Source organism: Microtus ochrogaster, chromosome 10 (assembly GCF_000317375.1).
Source record: "Microtus ochrogaster isolate Prairie Vole_2 chromosome 10, MicOch1.0, whole genome shotgun sequence".
Lineage (NCBI taxonomy): Eukaryota > Metazoa > Chordata > Mammalia > Rodentia > Cricetidae > Microtus > Microtus ochrogaster.
Genome location: NC_022016.1, coordinates 13,371,586 through 13,393,738, shown reverse-complemented (window position 1 = coordinate 13,393,738; position 22,153 = coordinate 13,371,586).

Below are 22,153 nucleotides of genomic sequence, written 5' to 3'. Positions count from 1 at the left end.
CATGGAGAGTGAGGTTGGATATTTAGTGGTTATGGAAGGGAAGGGAAAAGGGCAGAAAGGGGGAGAGAGACAACCTGCCTCTCAGAGAGTGAGAGAAAGGAAGGGAGGAGGAGATGGGGTGGGAGGGAGACTGCAAATAGGAAGGGAGTGGGTGTGGCTTGTCTCTTAAAGGCACAGAACATAATTACATACAGCCTATGCTTTAAAACTCACATTTTGAAAGATGGCACTGTTTTTCTGCAGCTATGAACATACTGGATTGCATCATTTTTCAATATAAGTGTATGTATTGAATTTCTTGTTTAATGTAATCACTACCATCAGTTATTCTAGCTAGATCTAAGGATCCTGCATTAGCTTCTATAGTAGCACTTGCTATTTCACCTCGCACTTTTATGTCATGAATATAATTTTCACTAAATGTCATGAACCGAGCTCTCCTGACTTTAAATTTTTCTTCTGAAGATTCCTCATCCATCTGTATTCATAGAATTGAAGAGAAGGGTAAGGCCTTGTTCTGGCTTAGATTTTGTCTAAGAGAAATATAGCTGCTTTGGTCATTTGTCCCAATGATAAAACTTTTGTCAAATCAGCAACAAGGCTGTTTTTCTTTCTAAAGTTGCAGGACTAACACTTTAATTTCCCTTCAAGAACTTTACCTTTGCATTCACAGCTTGACTTAACATTTGTTGTGTGTTGATCGAACTTTCTGCCTGTTGTGGCTTTCCATATGCTTTCCTCATAAAGACTGGCCATTTTTAGCTTTTAATTTAAGTGGGTGTTATGTGACTTTTTCACTTTGACAATTAAAGATACTGAGGGTTGTGAAACCAATTTCAATATCATGTTTCTGAATAAACAGGCTGGGGAATGGGGTAAGGTGGAAAGAGATGTGCAGTGACTGGTTGATGGAACAATCTACACATCTTTCAGTGAAATTTAAGGTGCCTCAAACAATTGTCATAAAAAAACTCAGATAAAAAATCATAACACATGTAAACTTTAAAGGGCTGGAGATGAAACTGGTTGATAGAGTGCTTGCCTGCCATGCAGGGAATGTTGGGTTCTATCACTAGGCACTTCATAACCTGAGTGTAGTATCATACAACTATAATCTAAGCAAGGTTCAAAGTTATTGTTGGATATGTAGAGTTTGTACCCAGTCGTAAACAAGGATCCTGTCTCAAAAATAGGGTAGAGATAAGAGAATCACCAGTTGTGGCACAAACACATTAAGTTAGTTTCCAATAGCATGCACAGACCCACTCAGAACAGGGCTGCCACAAACTCAGTTTGTACAATCAGTGTAAAGGCAAAAGCTATTGCTCAGTTGTTAAGAACATGTACTGCTGCTCTTGCAGAGTACTGGAGTTTGGGTTTTGACACCAATTATCAGGTTGTCCCAACTTAAAATTCCAGCTCATAGGGATCTGAAGCTACTGAACTCAGTGTGTGCCTCCATATGCCATACATTCTTTAAAAGTGTAGTGTCTGTAAATTAAAATGAAGAGAAAAAAAGATACCCTGGGTCATAGTACCATTTAAATACTTTAAGGTCACTGAGTTTGTGTCCTTACATAAGCTTCTACCCAGTGAACATCCCTAATCAATACATGTATTTATTTCTTCCCCACTTGGAGCAATTTAGTTGTCTATGAAGAAAGCATTGTCCTTACAAGTCTCACATAATAAGCAAAAGAAAATATGTAGAGCTGGGCAGTGGTTGTGCATGCCTTTAATCCCAGCACTCAGAAGGCAGAGGCAGGTGGAACTCTGTGATTTTTAAGGTCAGTCTGTTGGTCTACAAGAGCTAGTTCTAGGACAAGCTCCAAAGCTACAGAGAAACCCTGTCTTGAAAATAAATAGTTGTTGGAATTTGTATTTTAAGTGTTCCTTTGGGTTTTAAAAAAAGAATACTTCAAAATTTGAAGTACCAAGCAGTCATTTCAGTTTGTTTTGGGAATAAATCTGCGATCTTTACAGAAACATTTCAAGGAGAAAAGAACCCCGTCTCTCTCTCTCTTGCTCTCTATCGTTACTCTTTCTGTCTGTTTTTCCCCATTCCTCCCTCACTTAAGTTTATCTCCCTACCTCTTTGGGTAATACTAGGTAAGAAAAACAGGATCTGTGGTGGCTTGAATGTAATTGACCCCCATAAGCTCATGGGGTGTGGGACTATTAGGAGTTATGATTTTTTTTTTTTTTTTTTTTTTTTGGAGAAGGTGTTGCCTTGTTGGAGGAAGTATTTCACTGTAGGAGTGAGCTTTGAGATCTCATATATGCTTAAGCCATACCCAGTGTCTCAGTGTACTTCCTGTTGCCTTTGGTGCAGGATGTAAAGTTCCATGTCTGTCTGTGTACCACAATAACCCACCATGATAATAATGGGCTAAATTTATGTAACTGCAAGCCACCCAATTAAATGTTTTCCTTTATTAGAGTTGCTGTGGTCATGGTGTCTCTTTATAGCAGTAGAAACCCTAACTAAAACAAGTTGGTACCAGGGACTGTGATAAAGCTGTGACAGGCCTGACCATGCTTTTGTTTGTAGGAATTTGAACTTTGGGTGTTTGGGTTAGGAAAAATAGTAGAATGCTGTAAGTGTTGCTTAATGGGCCATGCTAGTAGGAGCATGGAAGACAGTGGTGCTGAATGTGATTTGATGAACTGTTGGGACCTGTCTCAAGAGGGTTCAGAGAAGAAGAATGTTTGTATGTGGCCAAAGGCCAGTCTTGTGATACTTTTTTGAAGAATGTGGCTGCTTTTTGCCCTTATTTGAAGAATCTGCCTGAGGCTAAAGTAAAAAAGAATTAGATTAATTCCATTGGCAGAGGAAATTTCAAAACAGCCTAGAATTGACTCCATCATGTAAATTTTAATGAAGATTTGTAATGAAAAGGAGCAACCTGAACAAGAAAAAAAAATTACAATTTGAGGAAAAAAAGGAGCACCAGGAAGTGGAATACAGCTGAGGCCTATGTTCTAGGAGATAAATGGATTAAGAAATGGACTAAAGTGAGTAGTGACGTTAGAGTAAGATCCAACCCAGCTATGGTTCCAATTTGAGAAAAGGAATTAAAGAAAATCGTAGAGCCTGGTATGGTGTTTCAAGCCTTTAATCTTAGTATTCAGAAGGCAGAATCTAGCAGATCTCTGAGTTTTAGGGCAGCCTGCTGTACAGAGCAAGTTCCAGAATGCCAAGCTTTGGCAGTGAAAGAAATCAAAAATAAAGCTGGTGAAATGTTATTGAAACATCTCTGAGTTCAAGGCCAGTTTAAAGAGCAAGTTCCAGGACAGCCAAAATTAGACAGTGAAGGAAGCCATGGAAAACAGAAAGCTGGTGAAGTAATTGAGCTGGTGAGCCATGTTCCAACTCCAGCAAATCACAAAGCTTGGAAGATTTAACTAGATGGTTCTGACTTTACAGTCAAGGAACTTCTGAAGAAAACCACTAAGGCCAGGTATGTGTCTCAGGTGTTCCTGACTGGAGGCCTAGAGATGCCAATCAATGAAACTGTGAAGGTAAAATCGGGTTTCTTTGGGCTCCACATGATGTTGGAGATGTCTGAGCCATGGGATACCCACTGAGGAAAACTAGGAACAGGGATGAACCCAAGAGAAAAGTGTGTTGCAGTCAACAAAACTGAAAAGAATTAGAAATCTAAAGAGCATCTTGATATTAGACATGGGGACACATCATAGGGGTTTGTGTAGCTTGTTTTCTGTCTTGCTTTGGTCCATTATATCCTTATTGTGCTCTGCTACCTACATTTTTGAATGTGAATATATATTCTGTGCCATTATATGTTGGAAATATGTGACCTTTTTAATTTTTTGTTTTATAGGGGATTATAGATAAGAGAGTGCATAAATCTCAGAAGAGACTTTGAAATTTACAATTTTGTTGAGACTGTGGTCTTCTGAAATTGCATTAAATGCATTTTGCATTTGGGTACAGGCTTATGGGGAACAAGGAGTAGAAGGTGGTAGTTTGAATATAATTGGCCCCCATAAGCTCATAGGGCATTTCACTCTTAGGAGATGTGGCTTTTTTTGGAGTAGGTATGACTTTGTTGAAGAAAGTTGTCACTGTCAAGGTAGGTTTTGAGGTCTCTTATATGCTCAAGCTACCCTCAGTGTCTCAGTGCACTTTCTGTTGCCTTTGGATCATGATGTAGAATTCTTAAGTCCTTCAGCACTATATCTGCCTGCATGCCATCGTGTTCCACTATGGTGACAATGGGCTAAGCGTCTGAAACTGATAGCCAAATTAAATGTTTTCCTTTGTAAGAATTGCAATGGCCATCGTGTCTCTTCATAGCAGTGTGAACCCTAACTCATTATGAGATAAGCTCATAATGAATCCAGCATTACATAGTAGTGTAAGAACTCCAACATAATTATAATTGGTGGCCTTTTGAATTAGCTTTTAACATTGAAATGAGAGGGTAGGGAAACTCATAATTACATTAATAAGGGGAAATGAATAAAAAAAATAAAATCAACAATCTGAAATACCCATGTTTTCCCCCTGGACCTTAGGAATCAAAATGCAAACATGTTAACACGGAATATTTGAAGGACTGGAGAGGTGCATGTGCATATACATGCAATTAGAGACCAGAGAACAACCTTGTTTGGATATGATCCCTGCCCCCTTTAAAAATAAAAACAAAACAAAAGGCCTCTCACTGACCTAGAACTATCAAGTAGGCAAGATTGGCTGGAGAGAAAGCATTAGGCATCCAGCTTATTCTGCCTACCAAGTACTTGTGATTACAAACTTGGGCCAACATCCCTGGATTTGCTTTTATATCTTTTTTTTGTTTTAAACATGCTTTCTGAGGCTCAAAGTCAGATCATAATGCTTCCAAGGCATGATTTACTACTAGGTTGTTTCTTTTAAAAATAAATTTCCAAGTCATCTGTTAGTGAAACCCTTATATCGTGGGTATAAATATTGTCATGTTGGGATAGTATCATCCTTTGTTCTTATTCTATATGGTGTTAAGTTGTTTGGAATCCTGTTATCAGCTAGCAATGTATACAATCTTGTTTAAAGAACCAAATATAGAGACAGACCCTCAAGAATCCTGGAAATGTAGAGGTGCTGAGTTTGAAGTTTATTTCTATTCCCAACCTGTTGCGGAGACTGATGTTGATGGCAACACACTCAGGTCACTTGGATGAGCCTCCTTGTAAAGCAAACTGTTTCTGGTAACTCTGAAAGCTGAACATCTCAACCAAGTTTCTTTTTTACTTCCCCCTGGTGTTTAGCTTTTGTTCCCTTCTTTTTATTACTTGTTTTCTTAAGATCATTTGTATCTGAAGTATGAGCCGCAGGAAGACTTCCAGTTGATTTGACAACATAAAATATGCTGCTTTAAAATTAAATGTATTTTCAGGTTGGTTCTCTGCAAAATATCTCTCAAACTAGGCTTGATTCCAAATGATCTGTTGGTTCTACTCCATTAATCAAGTTACTACTTCTCAAATCGATGGAATGAATGGAAAGCAAATGCAAGTTGAAAGCTGCTTTTTTGTGACAGATAAATCATTGCCTTGGTGTAATGATTCTATATGCCTTGGTGTAATGATTCTATAGGTGACTGGGTCACAGAGTCAGAGCTGAGAGCATCATTACACATAATTCTGAGTTATTCTGGGCAGCAGACATAAGTATGTCACTAATAAAAGACGTGTCTTGGTCTTATTGAACAATCCTTCATTTAGATGTAATTACTATAGAGTGTAGAGTAAGAGTCAAGGGGACGAATGTTAAAATGCAGCAGAATCACTGATAATGACTAGTCAGTTCTGTGACCAAATTTGTACTGGCTCCACAGTTTTCTATTCCCACAGCACACAGTCTCACAGTTAATTCCAGCATATACCACAGTAGGTACTAAAAGGAAGGGATTTTTTTGGAGTCATACTGAAGAATATGATTAGTTGACTTAAAACCAAGATTGTCCAAATGAACCAATCATAGAAGCTTATTAAATCTTGGCTTGTGTTTTAGAGGCAAGAGAGTCATCAGTTAGGAGGATAAGGGTTATTTACTGTTCTGCAAGTTCTTTGATAACCTTGATGAAAGTAAACATACTCATGAACTTCCTGTGGAGACCTCCTATTATGGAACTTAATGTGAAGTTGATAAGAGTAATTTCTAGTTGACAGTAGAAGCGAAGTGATAACTTCAATTCTATAACTACAAGAACTCAATTCCTGTCATGAACAATCCGCTTGGAAGAGGACCCTGTGAGATCTAAGAACCACAGCTCAGCCTAATCTTAGTCGCAGTTTTGTGAGATTCAGCAAAGTCTTGCTGTAAAACTGAAACAATAAATTGTTTCTTAAATGTATACGGATGTTTTGCTAGTGTATAGATCTGTGTACCATGTGTGCCTGCTGATTGCAGAGGACAAAAGAGCAAATCAGAGTCCTAGGAACTCTATTTTCATATGATCATAAGCTACCAGGTGTGTGCAAGGAATCAAAACTGATTCCTCTAGACAAGCACACAATGCATGTAATGGCTGAGTCATCTTTTCTGCACCAATAAGTTGGTTTAGTTTGCTACGTTTGTTGCACAGCAACATAAAATGAATACAATGAATCAGATGTGATTTGTGTATTATGTTACTTAGAGATTATTATAATCTAATATCATAATGTTACTTAGATATCTCCAATTTCTTTTTGTCTTGATCAGCAGTCCAGGTTCTTGTGCTATCAAAAAGAATACAATCAGAACCTAGTAGCAAATAAAAACAGTTGGGTGATATGGGAGAGTCTTCCGTTTTGTATTGATTTCATTGGTTAAATAAAGAAACTGCCTTGGCCCTTTAATAGGACAGAAAATTAGGTAGGCGGAGTAAACAGAACAGGATGCTGGGAAGAAGGCAGTGAGGTCAGTCGCCATGATTCTCCCAGCTGACACAGATGCAGGTTAAAATCTTTCCTGGTAAGCCACACCTCATGGTACTATACAAATTATTAAATATGGGTTAAAGCAAGATGTGAGAATTAGCCAATAAGAGGTTGGGACTAGTGGGCCAGGCAGTGTTTAAAAGAATACAGTTTCCATGTAATTATTTCGGGTGTAAAGCTAGCCGGGTGGTGGGACGCAGCCCGCTGCTCCTATTTCAACAGTTGTGAATTAGAACAAGCACCGAAGCAAGAATACATCTTTTAGAAATAGAGAGTGAACGAATTTGAGAAGCAGCAGCAACAATTGTAGCAGGCATGGGGGTTATACTCCTCTCCTCCACTTCCAGGGAAGAGACATCTTCTTGGAAGCCCATTTTACCCCAAAGCTCAGTTTGTTTTAAGTAGATTTATGTAAGATGCAGAAATAGATGTAGGCATTAAAGTTGAAAGATTGCCCAAAAGAATAATACTGTTTTGCACATGTTCTACTTACTGTTGGGACCATTCCTGAAACTGCTCTGATCTGATTAGCTGTCTTCAGCCACTGTCACCTTGTTATTCATATCCTGTTTTGGATACATCAGGTATACAACCATAATACTTTGCATGGTTCCCTGGGGCTGTGACAAGGTCTACCTATTTTTGCTGTTCTATTTTTGGAAGGCCTATTAAACAGTCCCTCAAGATCTAACCTACCTAACAATGAGTGACATGCTAGATTAAATCCCTATCCAATTCTAAGTATCATGATGTAGTGAGAATGATAACAGTCTTGGTCAGTGGAGTATTTTTCTTTACAATAATTTTTTTTTATCTACTCGTGTTTTCCTTAGGTGAATAAATTTCGTTGGGTGAAATTTATTTATTCACTTATTGTACATTACTGTTCTGTAATAGTGTCTCATACTGTATATCCCACGCTAGCCTGTAACTCATTATCTTCCATGTTTTAAACTATAGGTATGTGCACCATGCCTGCCTCTTAGATAACTTTCTTTTTCTGTTTCTTTTTTAAAATAATTTTATACACTATGAAGTGTAGAATTAAAATTTTTATTTTTTCTTTTTGCAAAGCATTGTTAATGTTTTCCATGAGCTGATCCATTTTATCCATTTAGCTACCCTGTTTACAGATGAGATCACTGAGTCCTGGAGTAGTGAGCCATCTGCCCAAGGGAGTTCTCAATGATAACTCCTTAGTGACTTGGCTGAGGTACTAAGAGTATTGACATGGTGGTTTTCTTAGCATCTAATATAATTTGGATCCCCGATGTCTCCTAAAGTTTTGTGTGCTATGGAACTGGTCTCCAGTGGAGCCTATTGGTGTCATTGCAGAGTGTTCTCTCAAAAGGAAAAATAGGATAAGTATTTTTTCTATCATGCTGTTCCTTGGCTCTGAGATGAAACAGTCCTCCCCTGCAGCTGCACTCTCACAACATGATAAACTAAGCTGCCACTGGCTCAGAACAACAGAGCAAATTAGACCTCTTACTGAGGATTTATTGGCAGTGGATAATTGCTGGAAGAGGAATTGCTCTTCGTTGAGGCAGTGACCATTGGTGGGCTTCTCGTGCGCCACTGGATGGCTCTACACCCATATACTTATGGGCAATTTTAACTGTTCTTAGTGATTTAGCAAAGAAAAATTCTAGAAAGTTGGGAGGGGGATGTCTTGGGGAGAATTAGAAAGGCAAAATGAGGCATAGATATAAATTTCATTGAATACATCTATAACATTATCTAAAGTAAAAACACTTCAATATCTGAAACTTGTAAAGTATAAAATGCCTTTCATTTATGGACCCTACATCCTTTTATCTTCAACTGCTTCTGTTTCCTGACGTCTTCCTGCTCCTCATTCTTAGCAAAGAAGGACCCTCTAAACACTTTTGCATGGGTTGTTCTTTTAGGAGAGTAATCCCACTTCACCTAATTAGTTTTTCTTGTCCACTCATCCTCCACCCAAATGCCACCTCTCTCATGAAGTCTTCTCTGAAGAGTCTTTTAGCTTTAAGAATACGCAACCATTATTTTTGCATTGACTATTATCATTGTATTGAAAAGATTGTTAACTGCTTGATTATACATTTGCTCCTCCCCACTTGTGAAATCCTGAAGAGGACTGATTTAGAGTTATCTTCATGTTTCCCATCTCAGCAGGTAAGAAACAGAGATTGTGTTCAATAAATATTTAAGAGAGTAAATAGAAGACTGAACAAATGAATGGGAACAAAGAGAAATTACTTATTCCTTTTGGTAACGAGTATATTTCAGTGGTTCTTGAGCTGGATGGGCAGTGTCAGTACTGCCTAAGACATAACTCATGGGAAATGTAATTTCTTAGACTCTTGTCATATTTATTGGTAAATCAGAAGCTCTGAGAATGGAACTCATATCTGTAGTTCAGTTAGCCTTCACCAGTACCTGAACCTTACCTACCTTTGAATGGCATACTCAGTATAATATGTTGGAATGATCATGGGAATGAAGACACAGAGCATCATCCATCTATAATATGCTCTTGGGAAAGTCACATACTATTTTATTGCATAAATTTTATCCTATGAAAGATGATCAGATGATATAATTGTTTAATTTCCTTTTCATCATTAAGATTCTCCTTTTAATCTTTGTTTGTTTTAAAATGAGGCATACTCCTTGGTTGTAGAGACAGGTAGAGCAATGAGAAACCAAGGGACAAAAATCCCTTAAGTAGCACTCGAAATTATCACTGAAAACTGCCATCAAAAACAAGAAACTTGTTGACCTATCACTCACCCTGGTCACCCAGCAGCTGCAAACACCAATGTTTCATAGGAACTCAGTAGTGCACTTGGCCAACCAAAGTCCTCTTTAGAGGAGAAAGTTGGTCTTTTGTGAACCTTTTATGAGCTGATCAAGGTCTGAAAATAAAACATGGCTATATGATCTTGGCCTGCAGAACTTCTCAGGCATTTAACAATATGAGAAGTTAGAATTAATAGTGAAGTTGTAGGTGAGTGTATGGTATTTAAACATCCATGTGTGCATATGTGTAGGGTGGCCCTTTTTATTTCCCAGGAACCCTATGTTCAATTTAAGCTGCAAAATACTAGCTTAGTAATGCAAATTGATTTAAACTTTTTTTTTTGCTATGCAAGCAATGTCTAGAATAATAAGTTTCAATGAAGGAAAATATGCTGCCAGTGAGTGTGCAAAGCAGATCAGAGAAAATGTACATTTTTCCTTCTGCCTAAAGATATTTGATAATACACCCATATGAATCTCAATGATGATGTGATTGTTTGTGTAGGACAAGAGTGACTTTATCACTATGTTGACCACTAACCAGAAAGCTTGCAAAGTTAAGAGAAAACCAACATCATTTACTTCAAGGAAACACCATTTTCAGGTATGGAAATGCATCATATTACTATTTATTTAATTGTGTAATCTTTAGGAATTATTAAATTCCAGTGCTAAAAATCTTTTATTAGGAGACCATTTGGCTGTGACAACTTCAACATCTTCAGCTCACTTATAAACAAACTGAAATGAAAATCAGTACAAATGCTCATATCCTAGGAAAGAAATGTTCCCATTAGCTAGTGCCAGCCAACATCTAACTAGGATTTTCCATGTTAATTAAGCATTTTGTTTGTCTTTCTTTTCTGAACAACTCCACCCCCACCTCTATACACATGTTTTGGCACATCAGTGGGACCCAAGTCATGAGTAGCTTGTGGCCTGATTTTTAGTGAGTAATAAACTCATTAAAAGTTTGCTCTGGCTACAGTGCTGTTCTCAGTCTCTCAGCAGTGCATGGTAATTGGTGCAGAGATTCATGGCTGGGCAAAGAACTGAGAACATGCGACTGTTGACTGCTCAGACTTAACAATTCACCTGTAACACCCCCCAACACACACACACACACACACACACACACACACACACACATGCACGCATACCAAGGTTTACAAATCACTGGGAAAGAATTGAAAGAAAACCTGAGTGATTGGGAAGGAGGCCTGTGAAATACTGGCTTAGGGGAGTGCATGGACATGGCACTCATGTCTCACAGCAGCTGCAGTTCCTCTGCAGAGCCTCCATGGGACTGATCCCATAAACATTCAGTTGCTGATGAAGCCACCAGAAACTGAGGGCTGCTGGGCGAAGAAAGTCATTGTCTGCAGTGCTGTAGCCACTGGTGCTCCTTACTCATGCTCCTTACTTGTGGACAGAACTGGCCTGGTTAAAACCTGTGGTCATAAGGGCAAAATAAGAACAAAACAAAAGGCATGAAAATAGGATAGAGATTTAATGGGGGATTGGGTGTCAGATGAAGAAAGAATAAGAAAGGGTGGAGTAATGAGTGATGACAAGAATATATTATACGCAAACATGAAATTGGCAAAGAATAAGCTACTTCATAAAATATTTTATGTGTCTAAATTTAGTTCTAATAATAAATACTATAATGTATTGGAGTATCATTTGGGAGCTCTTCTGAGACGTTAAAAATTAGAGACATGAACACTAAAAGAAGAGTGATGTGGATAAGGATTATTTATATGTATGATTTCTTGGCACAAAGAAGGCAATAATTTAGCCCTTAAACAGGGACTAAAGCCAAAGATGACACTAAATCAACAGAACAGCCCAGTTACCAATGGACAAACTTTTGAACTTAATGACCACCCACCAGAAGAATGAGTGAAGGGGGCATATGTCAAGGGGAAAGACTACCAACACCCCATGCTTGTCATTAAATAGAAATCCAGAGAGGCCATTCTCAGAGTTCTTTGATTTTGATTGCTTTAAGTAGCATCCTGTTCAGCCATGCTGAAAAATGTGTGACAGAGAACTGTAAAATGCCTGTCAAAACCCTTGACAAGTGAAAGACAGGCAAATTGGGAGGAGGAGGTTCACCCTCCGTTTTGCCAGCCTGCAAACACCTGTTACTGGGAGCACAAGCTGAGACACATTGGCACGTGTTGGCAGCACCAGCGGGATCATTTCTTCTCAGATATTAGTGAAAGCATGATGCCCTGCAGCTTCTTCTCCAGAGTCTATTTCAGAAGAAATAGAATTCTTCCCTGTATTGTTTTTAGAAGTGAGCATGCAAGGTAATGAAATTCTCTACAGAATTTCCACTATGTCTGAATTTAGTGTTGCTAAATTTTAATATTCTTGTTTAGGTGGTAAAATGCATACCAGCCATTTTTTTTCACTTATTTGTTTATGTGCTTGGCTTTATAATACACACATTTAGGCCTAGCTCTCATACAACAGGTGAAGACAGGAAAGTAGTTTCAGATGGCTCAAAGACTGTACAGCTACCATAATATATGCAGATGTGGTCACATGAACTCAAACATCTGGCATCATGTGGCATGTTCTTTTTCACATTGGCTGTCAAAGAATTAGATGTGTCTATTCTAAGCAGCAATCAGTTTAGGCTTCTTTTTCCTAAAGAATTAAAGTGGTGTGTCTGTTTTAAGTAGCAATCACTTTAGGCTTCCTTTTCCTAAAGCTAAATAAAACTGACCCCAAACAAAACAGAAAATAAGTTCTTAGGGGGAAGCACATCATGTGTTGTCAGAGATCCAGAAGAGCTAGAGCAACAGAGGCAAAAAGATGTGAGGCTGGAATCTGCCATGGAAAGCTGCCTTTCCCTCAGCAAATTATTTTTTTAAGCCTTGGTTTTCTAACTTGTAGAATGCAAATAATTGTCCAGCAGACTGTAGGATGACAATGTAGTCTTAGTGACTGTGATATATAAGAAGGCCAGTAGTTTAAATAGGGCTCTTCATCTGCCCTAAGGGGCTGATTGAAGATTTAGAGCCTGGCTATGTGAGAAACTGTGGTCTGAATATCTGAATTGATGGGCTTGTGCTATACCATGGATCACATGTAGATGCCTGTGTAGCAGAAGATTGAAAAATTTAAAACCTACAAATTACACAAGTCACATTTTGTTAGCAATTTTGTTCATCTCATTCCAATGTTTTACTTAGAAATGCAACTTTAAAATAAACAACAAATGAAAATTTTCAAAAGAGAAATCAAAACTGTCTAGAAATAAAGTTTCCTTGTGAGGAGTTTCAAGTTGGCACTGTGCAAGTGCCAGCTGCCAGTTTGTTTCATTATTACTTGGTTTAAATATATCCACGGCTGAGGGGGAGGAGGGCGATTGACAGCAGCTTTGGCTTCCTGCGATGCTTGTGCTTATTTCCTAAGTTGATCACAGGACTGACATGCTTTCCCTTGCTTGAGCTCTAAAGAAAACCCTGGGTTGAGAGCTGTCTGCACCCTTCCTCATCCTTAAAAGAAGAATGGTCTTCTCCCCGTTTCACAGCTTTTATGTGTAAGAGAGGAGAGAATGCAGCTCTATGAAACTGCATCAAGCTCTTTCAATGTTGCTTCCTTTTCTTGCCTAGTTGCACTTGTTCAGAAGCATGCAATGTGAGTTATAAACTACAGCTACATTTCTAGAGGGGCCACTGGAACATCCCTAGCCAAGATGTTCTGTGCATTTCTAGGTATCCATTCTCTCTTGCAAGCATGCTATTGGTCCAGAAATCACCACTGTGAAACTAACTTTTAGTTAATCATAGTTATCTCTGTGCCTTCTTTCTATTAAATATGGCTTTTGGCTTTGAATCCCTTGGCTGGTCATAAAACATGCATTCTACCTTTCCATATCTACACTGTTCTGTCATGGCTCTATGCCAATTTCGCTTGACTTGAAACTCAGCAGCCCTTCCTATGAGTATTCATTCTTCTCTGAGTCCTAGGTGTGAAATGAAATGATCTACAGCCCCCCCCCCCTTTTTAAATAATAAGTGAAGTCATATAACATACCCCATTTGGAAGTAGAAGATAAAATTTTGTGATGTTTTACTTACCCTGTAAGCCATTTTGTGATCTTGACACAAGTTGATACTGACATCTTTTATTTCTGTAGCTTACTCTTTTCCAGGATGGGGGGGAATGTAATAGAAATGTGTTGTCTTTTATATCAAAAAGTTAGCTAAGGCAAAACTCATTAAAAATAAAGTTAACCAGGTGGTATTGGCGCACATCTTTAATACTAGCACTGCAAAGGCAGAAGCAGACATAGCTCTATGAGTTGAAGTCCAGTCTGTTGTACAAAGTGAGATCCAGGACTGCCAGAGCTGTTACACAGAGAAACCCTGTCTCAAAACAACTGCCTCCCCCAAAAAAGTTGGTTGGCACAAATTTACATTCCTCCAAGGCCAGCATTCCTTGAAATCAAAATATATGTTGAGCATAGCATCCTCCTCTGAATAGTTGCTCCTTGCTTATCAGCTGTGCTGCTTTGAATTTCCAATCATGTAAGAATGAGAAGCTAAGTTTTGACCACTCAGAGTGAGCCACAGGACCTTTTTTGCCTCAGTGTTAGGAATAAAAACCAAACGGGACCCGCGTGTGCTTGCCTGCTTGTTTTGATATGGCTATTTACCCTCTGTAAAAGGAAAACTTTCTCCATATTGAGATGCTTTGGGTTATCTAGTAGTTTTCCTGGTACCCAAGACCCATTTTTAACACCAAGTCAACTTCCACTAATATTCTCTTTCTGTATATTTAAACTAAAATTGGAACATTTAATTTAGCATTTAAGCTAGTTGATTTTTTTTTTATTTTACAGTTGAGAAAATTCTGCTGACCTCCAAGTTAGTACAAGATTTCTGTGCTCAACTTAGAATAAATTATTCTCATTAATTGCTGGGGTCCAGTCTGATATCAGGTTCAGGTCGGGTCCTGAGGGAAGGGGCATCAGCACCAGGAAAAAATCTGACCACCAAATGGATTGCACTCAAGTGGCCCCAAATAGCTCAAGCCATCTTTATTTATACATAAACAGAGTTTTTTCTTACCGGGGTTACATGAACATCTTTATTATTGACTCCAATTTTTGACCTTTAAGAACTGCATCATATTTTAATGAACACATCATAATTATGAAATCTCTTATCATTCTCCATTACACTCTCCCACCCCCTACATTACCTTATTCTAGATATAGAGTTCAGCATTTTTGCAGGCTTAACTAAATAGGAAGCAGACATATCTTGCTCTTGCAGCACTTATGTCAGCTGAAAGCTACTTATGGTTACAAAGTTACAAAGTAATAGGCATGGATACAGTGCCTTAATGGACAATATTTAAACCCAATTAATTCTTGAATGTCTACATGAATGATTTTATACAGTTCCCTTTTCTACAAGAGGGTCCCATGTCTCAGTCTCTCTGTAAAATGCAGACTCTGATAAGGCACTCTTTTTTCATCCACTATACCACACTTCTTCCACCATTATAAGCTCCTATATATGGTAAAGATGGATCTCTCTCTCCTGTATTTTTTTATTACATTTCCCCCATTGGGTCATACTAGATGCTATCATTGGTTCTATACACTTGGTGTCCAGGGAACACTCACAACAGTTGACACTGTGTATTCTTGAGGCCTCTCCCTGTTCTATGTCTTCATGCCTTGCTCTCCCTTCCAGATCTATGAGACATAGGAAATGTTCCAAGTGATGTTTCTTATATGTACCTAACTGTGTCTATTGAGTGAGAAAAGTGCCCAGGATTAGGAGTCGTAGTTAATAATTCCAGATAAGAGATTTGAGAAACACTAGTCCCCTGCTGAAACTTAAGGAAAAATAGTTGAGAAAGGGAAGAATTTCCAGGGAAAATTGCAGTTATTGTATGTATGTATGACTGACAAAGTAAATCTAAAACCTACCCAAAGAATCACCAATATAATGAGAAAGAAAAGAACTTGCAATCTGCACAAATTTGCAAATTTTTATGCTGTCCCATAGACTACTGATCCTCAAGAAGAGTCCATTTCCATGGATGCTTTGCTCTTAGGAAACCCAGTGGGGTCATATGCTGATCTGAGATCCCACATGGCTCCCAACAATTGATAAACCAAAATAGTTATTCATTTTAAATGACTCATAACCGGGTGCTCATCAAACTGAAACACTTCCATACAATAAGTATCTGGAAAGTCTAGAGTTTGGGGTAACATCTCACAGCTCTGGGCTGTCCTCACTTCTGTTCTCTTAGTAGAGTTCACATTGCCCTCTAAGGCTGTGCTCTGTGTGGTTCATTTGCTCTTCTTTCCCCAGAAATTTTGTCACTTTTTCTAGTCTTACATTAGTTGACAGCTACATAGGAAACTGTGGTGGAGAAAAGACTACTTAGGGTGCTGCTATTGGAGGGTTAGTGAGACAGTTCAACACTTTTGTGATAACAGAATAATCTCTTCTTTTTCTAACCTGCATTTCATTGCCTTTCACCATTTGGGCTACACTACCAAATTTCTCCCCTTGCTGTCCTGATTATAAAAGGTATCTATTCTAAAAAAGAGAATAAAAGTTGAAGAAAGCTTGCCAAACCAAAATCGACAAAATAAGGTGGACAGAAACATAAAGGAGCCTAGTTTGTAAGCCGATTTTCAGAGAAAAGTCAGAGAGTGATTAAAAATAAAACCCACAGGTTAGAATCCAGAAATCTCTGTCTCTGTCATTCATTGATGAGGGATTCTCTTCTATATGCTGCGAATACCACTGGTTAATAAAGAAACTGTCTTAGGCGTGCACAGGGCAGAATAGAGGTAGGCATGGAAAACTAAACTGAATGCTGGGAGAAGGCAGAGTCAGTGAGATGCCATGGAGCCACCAGAGGAGAAAGACACAAGCTTCTAGGTAGTCCACAAGCCCGGTGATAAAATATAAAATAATAGAAATGGGTTAATTTAATATGTAAGAGCTTGCTAGAAATATGCTAGAGTCCTTGGGCAAGCAGTGTTTTAAATAATATAGTTTCTGTGATTATTTCGGGAGTCTGGGCAGCTGGGAACAAACAAGCAGCCATTTTACAACAATAGACTAATAAAACTTGTATAGATTTAGTTTGTATACATTAGATGAAAATTTCTCTAGGGGTTATCCCCATGTGTCGTACAGCTTTAGCAAGGTATAAGCAAGAAAAGACATACAACAGATAAGAAGTGTATGTTAGCCCTTGACAGGCATCTCTATTACCCAAATTAAAGCTGAGTTTATACCTCATGATCACAAAATATGCTATTACAAAATAAAAAGAAAAATACAACAAGGTCTAATTGTGCAAGCCATTATGGCTGGCAATCCAACTGTAATCCCAAAGCTTTTCAGTCTCATATGGAGCCATAGACTCTGAAGCCCTTGACGGAAGTCTCGTCACTAACTCTGATATACTCCTTGGCATTTATCCTGGTAATATGAAGACACAACATTAACAGTGGATATTTTTGTATCTCTGTTTTATGTTTTTAAGTGTGGATCTCAGCATTGCCACTTAACCAAGAAAGAAAGGAACACTTAAACAATTTTAATTGCCTTGACAATTTCACTTAAATCCCAGGAATAATTTTAGATGAAGATAAAGAATACCTCCAAAATAAAAATGGAAGTTTTTCTGTCTAATTCCTATATTTGTAATCATAAATATGTATCATAGTCCTCCAACACTTTTCAAATAAATCTCTGTATATACCTTCAAAAAGATTCAATTGAATACTTAAATAAATGTGAAACATAAATTATTTCTTAATACCACTGGAAATTATTAACTTTACAGGAAAAACATATGGGGGTTGATTTTTTACAGCAAGGTAATCCTATAGTATTTTCTAATTGAAAAGACTAACAAGGCAGTACCTAAATGTGTATGTGTACTTCTTTTTGACAACACAGGATATAAATCCTGCTTAGGGAATGATTGCTTGGGCTGATGCCAAGTTACCAGGTCAGTCAAATCGATGTTATGTGCTATTGCACACTTAAAATTATTTACAATGCTCTTCTCTGCTGCAGTCTGTTCTCTTTCATTCATACAGTGGAAAGTAATTTACTCAGAGTGCCAAAGCCCTGATTTCTCTTCTGCTCCCACGTGTGCTGCTGTGACTGCAAGTCCTAGCTATGAAACCATGCAAAGGGGCCCATGAGAGTCTTGGGGAAAGTTAGTTCTGGGAAGGAAACCTAAAGGAAATTTCCAGGTCTTTATTCGTCACACTGTGTTCTAGCCGACTCTAATGAGAGTTGCAGTTGTTCTTATGTCCTTCCTCCTTTCCTTGCACTCTAAATGTGGCTCTGATCTTGGGATCATGGTATGTAGACTTTCAAAGTCTTGAGTTACTTGTGAAACTAAGGGAGTCCTGATTACTTAGCACAATGGAAATGTGCCCCAAACTCTCCAGAATATCACAAAACATTGGTTGTTTTACTTATCTTACAATATTACAAAAATCCATTTGAAAAGCTATTGAAAGTTCTGGGTTTGTTTAATTACTTACAAAGCAAAGCATTAGTAGTTAACAACTCAGCCAAGAAATAGTCACTGTGAGTAGTGAATACTTAGTACAAAATTAAATAACTCCCCATAATTGAAAACAAAACACGGTGATCAATTTTTTATTTCCAGAATTTGAGAAAGGGAATTTCGGGATTTTATCCCCAAAGAAGACCTTTCATGTTTAAAAAACCATTGTAAGAAAAGATGATCATATTTTCAGTGGGCATCTTTCATATGTCCTCAATATATCATGAAGAATACAACCGATTTTTTTGAACAGGAAGATGCCAGAAAATGAGAATCACACCACTTCAGTCTGTGGCAAGTAAGCAAGTATAAAACATGGATCTGTTTAAAGCTTCAAATGCATGCAACACAGTTCTTGTTAGAGAACATATTTCTCAGTTCCAAAAGATAACACATACCTCTAATCTCAGAAGTCATGAGGTACAGCATGAAGGTTAGGAGTGCCAGCCTAGCATATGCAACTATATTGTGTGTGTGTATTGGGATGGGTGAGTGGAGGCAGAGACAAAGAGAGACAGAAGACAGGCAGAAACTGACTATTAGACTATGTGACTATTAGAACTTGAAGCATAAAAGTGGACCGAATTAATCTCCCAGGCTTGCAGAAGGGGAACTAGAAAAGCACAGTGCTCCTTATGTCTGTCTCTGTCAGTAGTGGGGTTACATAAATGTTTGGTAAATAAGTGATGGTATTGAAACCATTGTACCATTAATACTGCAGATGTGACCACATAGGAACTTTTTGGCAACACACACGAGGCACCTTGTGGAGCCCTTGAATTCATCCAAAGAAACTGAGGTTTTAGCTGAAATATATCCCTTGCTTGACTTTATTATAGTCTGTGGCTTCTGTGACAAGGAAAAACAGGAGTGTTTTCTATCAAAGGAACACTTACCTTGGTTTTGTTTATCATAGTGTACTAATATGTGTAGAAAAACTTATTACTAAGTAGAACCCACAAAGATTTGTTTAATGGCACAGTAGTGAATTGTCTGGATTTTTTCTTTGTTCTTCTGTTTGATTATTTTTGAAACAGAATTATACGAGTCCTCAGCTGGCCTTGAACTGGCTATGTAGCTGAATGTGACCTTGTATTTCTGATCCTCTTTGTTTCTACCTCCTAAGTGCTAGGATTACTGTACCTGTTTTATGTGGTGGGTAGAATTATACTCATGGCTTCATACATACTAGATATGTAGTCTACCAAGTAAACTTTATTCATTGCCTTTGTTTTCATTTTCTTCCCCATGGAGATTATTTCTATTGCCTCTACATAGATAGCCAGAAATGTTGTAAGACTGGCTGCCCACTCCCTACCTTGTGTAACTTAAAGTTCTGAAATATAGTGAATGAAAGATTCATACATGACCCCTGAGTTTACAGATTCTCAACTCTGTAGGTCTCTGGTGCTATCGATAACCATGGATTTCAAACAAGTTCTCCATATTAGCTTAAGGGATCTATATCTGTAACCACACTAGGAAATTCTGCTGCAGGAATTCTTTATTTAAGTACATATGAAAAGACATAGCTTTTTTCTCCAAGAAATCTTTGCTCTTGGGTCACTGTTCCACCGCTGGAAATTGGAATAATCTTGGTTAGTCCTTTTGGAACTAGTACATAGTCCATGAGAATGATTTAGACATCCAACATCTATTGCTTTACTGACATTTTTTAATAAAAGAGCTTTAAATGTTGTTGAAATATGAGCGGCGGGCTACGTTCCTGGCACCCAGCCGCCCGCGGAGCCACTCTGTTGTGTGGAAAAGGCTGCATTCCGCCACCTGGCTAGCTTTATACTCAAAATAATTACACGGAAACTGTATTCTTTTGAACACTGCTGTATTCTTTTGAACACTGCCTGGCCCATTAGTTCCAGCCTCTTATTGGCTAGCTCTTACATATTGATCTAACCTATTTCTAATATTCTGTGTAGCACCACGAGCTGGCTTACCAGGAAAGATCTTAACCTGCGTCTGTCTGGAGTGGGAGAATCATGGCGACTGCCTAACTCAGCTTCTTTCTCCCAGCATTCCATTCTGTTTACTCCACTCACCTATGGGTTGGCCTATCAAATGGGCCAAGGCAGTTTATTAATTAACCAATGAAAGCAAAAGATTAGAAAGAAATCACTCCCACATCAAAATGTTACAGAAGGATTTTTTTATTGTGTTTCAGAAAGGATAGGGTAGTGAAAAATATAGCAGGCAGGCTGTACTTTGTACTTCTCATTGCAAACATTAGAGAAATTCAAAAGAAGTTTACTATCCTTGGGACAAGGAAGTCAAGTGATTTGTGATTTCCTTAGAGCAGGACTTTCTGTGTCTCTGCGTCTTCAGTACACACTTTGACTTTGTTTTATTCACTACATACCCTGACTTTGTAAGCTCTTACTAAACTAATGGTAACAGATTTGCGGCAGTTTATTTTCTGTACTTGTCATACACCTATTTTACAGTTATCTTCTAGATTCTTAGCTCTGAGAAGATTAAGAGCCCATGATTGTATGTATTAGGCACAAAATGCTTGTCTAATGAATGTGTGGATATACAAAAATATATACATATCAAGCCCTCAAATTACAATACTTTTTCTTGGTATTAATATTCTGAAATATTGGTTGTCAAGAGAGATTTCCATTAAAAAGGGAATAATAAAGGATCCCTCTAGATAAGATAGATTAAATCATAGTTAATAGATCATGCCTGAGATATCTTCCTTCTCCTCCTCCCCCATTGCTCTTGAGACAATTTCCCTGAACCTATTTTAAATCTATTGATGTGCAGGCCCTTTGCAGGGTCTGGGAAACTAATATCTTGTGTTCTTATAAAAATTAACTTTTTTACTATCAATCTTGTGGCAATAATAAAGTATAGAGTTTTCATAAGTGGCATCTGTTTGAATCTTCCAGCTGTAGAATGTGCATGACCTATCCTTTATAATATCATAATTAAAACACTGTACATATAATTTGGAGCATCATTATTCTAAATATTAAACATTGTTTTTAAATTTATCTTGCAGATTATTTTTTATTAAATCTTGTAGTTATTTATTGCAAATTGTGGTGACTTTAATATTTTTCTCCCTACATTATTTTTTTTTCTAAATTTCTTTTACTTTTCTGTGTGACCTGGTGGGGATAAAACAAGTGCATAGTAACTCCTGTATAATCCACCATTATTCATCATTGTAGTGGTCTTATCAATCAGCCTGAAAATTAAAAGTATTTATCACTCCAACAGCAGTGATTTAGAGTGACTACATGACTTGGAATTGATCGCTGAAGACTAGGAAAGAAAGTTCTTAGCAAGTATCCTATGAATGAAGGAATTAGAGACTCGCATGACAATGTTTACAGTATAGGAAAACCCCTTTATGGAGATTCAAGTCAGAGAGAGCTGTTGTGTCATGACATGTCAAAGGAGATGGAAAGATGTAAAGTTTTTGAGTGGAGGATTCCTATTGCCTTTAGCTCTTTAATGCGATATTAATTAGTTTTTGTAGGTAGAAAGTCAATTGGGCTTAATCATATCCCTAAAGGCCCATGTCTTAATTAAGCTTTAATAAGAATTAAGTTTCACATGAAATTTTGATGTGAAACTTTCTCATTGTAGTATTTTATTATTTTGATTACACATTTAACAAATAATTTCTGAGTTAAGAATTAGATATCCTGTCGTCCTCCTCAGCAGGGGTCTGTGTTGATGTCCATGGCCCATGTTGGCACCAGAGGCCACACGGATACCTGCAGTCTGGGTCTGGGCTACCACACGTGGCCATGTTGCTGTCTCAAGGCCATGCTTTATCCAGGGCCATGCCAAAGTGAGTAGCTTGAGC